Below are 4,043 nucleotides of genomic sequence, written 5' to 3' on the forward strand. Positions count from 1 at the left end.
TTTGTTTTTGTTTTTTGTTTTGCTTTGCTTTGCTTTGCTTTGCTTTGCTTTGCTTTGCTTTGTAAGCAGCATATTAAGGAGACATTCATACATTTCAACAATTGCTTAAATTCTGATACTCAGATGTAAGCATGCGAACATACGACTTTTAAACATACAAGTAAAGGTATTCATCATAACTTGCTATACCAATACCATTAAATTACAGTTACTTTGGAGCACTACGTCGAATGGGTTAAAGTAAGCCTGCAACATACCTATGGAGCACCTTCTTATATTACACATGCAAATTACCTTTCGGTATAGTTTCTTCACTTTAATTTAAAAGTTACCCAGCTCTGAAGTCACAGCTTGTGGCTTATCATGGCCCAAAGAGAAGGGAAAAACAACATATCTAGGAATGGTCTCTATATATAGATATAGATATAGATATAGATATAGATATAGATATGGATATAGACATATATGTGTGTGTGTGTGTTTGAAAAGATGACACAGTAGAAGGGACTGCAATCCTAGAAATGCAGGCCCTTAAGAAGCAGCATTATGACAAACCTCTTCTTTAGAAAGGTACCAGAGCTGGGGAGATGGCTCAGTGGAATAAGTACTTCCCTGGCAAGCGCAAGGGCCTGAGTTCAATCCCCAGTTCCACCAAAAAAAAGAAGAAAGGTATCATTTCTATCACTGATATCACAGGCTAAATAATATTTTATGCCACCTTCGACTAATAGTTGAGGCAGTAGAACACAAAGGCATCACAAGGAGTCCCACTTAATACACGTAACTACAGACAGACCAGCACTTCCACAGACTGTTTCTTTTTTCTGATTGCCAGTTAAATACAGTCTCCATCCATAGCTTAGCAATGAAGAGTCACACACGAAAGTCAACGCATATACCTAGCATTTCAGGCTAAGCTTGTCCATGTACACAGCTGAAGTCAGTGACAAGGCCTGGCCTCACGGACACCAGGGTGAGGGACTTTCAACAGGTATGAAACTTCATCTTGCACCCTGAAGTCATCAGACATACGGAGCAAGGTCGGAGCTTTTGTATTTGAGTTTATTTTCCATTTAACTTTTAAAACTAGCATAATTGAATATTGAAACAAAAGCAATAGCGAGTAGTGAGTATGTGATGCTGCCAGTCCTTCTCACTCGCAGTACTCCACACTCCGTGTGCCTCATCCTCACCGCCTTCTCCATTGTAAAGGCACCATCTTTCTGATTTGGACCAAAGTCCACCAGCTCTACCCGATCCATTTCATCAGTCGCTTCTACTTCCTTCCTCTCAGGGAAGAGTTTTTCCAGCAATGAGAGTTTATCAGGAGCAAGAAAGCCATTTTCAGGAAAGTTTATCTTAAATGCGATGATTAGATGATCCTTTTCATATGGTCTATGATACACTGGCACGTTTCATTTAGCACACACTTGATGTCTCCATGCTTGAGTGTTTGACCTGGATGAGAGGTGATGACTGTGGTTCAGTTGTCAAGAGTGGACATTGGCTTTTGGAAGCCACACAGTGCTTCAACCAGCTGTATATCCGCGCACACAAAAAAGTCTTCTCCTCACCGAATAAAAACAGCAGGGTCCTTCTGATCTAGCCCAATAATAGGCTCCAGCCCTGGTTCTTGGTCACCTTCACCACGGGATGTTATCTTTCATGCTTTTTTCATTCTGAACTTCTAGAATCTTCTTTTCTTTAACTATCTTCCTCGTGTGCAGCTTTTAGCCTCTATCTTTAGGGACACGTGTTCGCCATGGCCCTGGCACTCCACGCACACAGAACGAACTTGCTGAGCCATTCCAGGTCCTCGCTGATGAATCCTTATTTGCACTGCAGCACCTCGGCAGTTGGGACAGCGCTCCACAGCTCCTTTCTTTCCACCACGGCCTTCACATTTGTCACCAATCACATTCTTTTGCAGAGGCAGTTTCCTCATGGCACCAAAATCTTCCAAGGTAACTGAGAACTGATGCACCACATTTTTACCTCTCCTTTTTCTCTGCACCCTTCCTCCTCCTCTAAAAATCATATCAAAGATATATCTATGAGGGAGCCAAAACCGCCATCTGCTCCACCCTCCTTAACTGCCCTTTCTCCTCCATTGTCATATAATTCCCTTTTCTTGGCATCAGAGAAAACTTCATAAGCCTGAGAACTATGTTTAAACTTTGCTTCTTCGTTTGGATTCTTATCAGGGTGGTACTTCAAAGCCAGTTTGCTATAAGCCTGTTTTAGTTCTTGGATTGCACTGGGTTTGATCCCCAAAACACTGTAGCGAGTGATTTTTCTCACTATTTTCTATAGGTGGAGAGGGAGCTGGGCCACGATAGGGTAAGCAGGAAGGGGCATGTAGCCACACACAGGTCAAGCACCCACCACTCCTCCACCTTTCAGCACGTTCTGGAAAGTTTCGGACATTTCCTACTAAATAACACGAGAACATTTCACACAGAGAGACAGCATGAGACAGAGGAAGGGGAAAACCAAGGGAGACTCCATGAAATTTTGTAAAAATTCAGGATAAGGAAGAACTATTTTTGGCTGGGAGGAGCTGAAATACAAAATGCCCAAAAGATTTTACAAGTCCATCCTGGCGTTCAAAGTCCATTTAGAAGGAAGGAGTATGAACTCCAGGGGTCAAAAGCTCACAGCTCATGGCATTCACATAAGCATCCTGTTGGCTAGACATAGGGCACTTGTGGTCACACTGCTTACATTGTCCCCAAGCTGAACTGCAGGGTCCACCAGCACACTGTGGGTGCAAATCAAGGACCACACAACACACTGCCAGGAGTCCTCACTGCCTGGAATAGCTGATTTAATATCCCTGGAGTGTCCCAACAAAACTTCTGTGCCATTCAAATCGCTGGTATTAATAAATAAAGTTATATATTCTAGACTCTTTGGTGATTCCACTCCACGAATGTCTCAAACCTCCAAATCACTATTATCAGAAGAAGATCATGCAGATCCCAGGAATGCCAGTGCTTTGGTTGGCAGCCACCCCAAACCACAAGAACTGTCACTGTGCATATATAACTGAAAACTCTATCACCCTGTTGATCTACCCCAGTGAAAAGATCTGCCTGATGGCTAACTTGACATTGTAGGATAAACAGGAGAAATTCTCAAAGTTTCCATTACGAAGGTCCTGCAGGGAATTCCAAAGGGGAATTCAAAAGTGTCCTAAGTACGGGCTGCAGAGATAGCTCAGTGGTTTAAGCACTTGCCTGGCAAGCTCAAGGACCCTAGTTTAATCTCCAGTATCACATGTTGTTCTGTATACAACCCCATGCACTCAGTGCCAGCCACTAAAACCTGGTATGGTGGTGCACACCTGGAATCCCAGCACTGGAGAGGCTGAGACAGGATGATCACTATGAGTCTGAGCTGTAAAGCGAGACCCTGTACCAAATAAATAAAATTTTAAACAAAGATTAAAAAGTGTCCTAAGTAACAAAAGAGCCATTGCAATAAGTGTATGATAGCACAGGGGCAACAATCAGAAAGGAGGTTCTGTGTTCATTGGGGTGCATGTTTTATCACTTTCACAAGTTTATCACGCAGAACTATAGACAAGTTGCTGTGAATCACGAAGAGGCTTGGTTTCAAAATGTTGATGATCCATTCCTAGTGGTGTCCTTGGTAGTCACTAACCCTCTTCAAAGTTCGATGTTTACCGGACTATACTGGACTATTTTGCTGAATTCATGCACCTACAATTTTAAATGGCAATGGAATACCCATCTGTGACAAAACTAAACAAAAAAGGGGGATATAAATGGACCATTTGTATCTGTCTATACAAAATAAGATAGATATACAGCTACTTTCTCTTAATTCAATAAGAAGAAAGATTTGTACTAATAGTGTTTGGACAGGGAATCATGTCTGCATCTTGTACTATGAATAACCACTAAGAAGACAACAATATGCAATGTATTAATGATTGAAACTGTCCTACTAATTGATTTTGAAACTGTCTCATTGCTGTTTGTTTCTCAATAAAATTAATAAAAAATATATACAGTATA

At 41.7% G+C, this 4,043-nt stretch overlaps 1 pseudogene; it reads right to left on the reverse strand.

Annotated features, from left to right (window-relative positions):
• Window positions 1-1,086: 1,086 nt before the first annotated feature.
• Window positions 1,087-2,427, reverse strand: LOC101562298 (annotated as a pseudogene).
• Window positions 2,428-4,043: the final 1,616 nt, after the last annotated feature.

The sequence above is a fragment of the Octodon degus genome, unplaced genomic scaffold (genome assembly GCF_000260255.1).
Source record: "Octodon degus isolate 3935 unplaced genomic scaffold, OctDeg1.0 scaffold00047, whole genome shotgun sequence".
NCBI lineage: Eukaryota > Metazoa > Chordata > Mammalia > Rodentia > Octodontidae > Octodon > Octodon degus.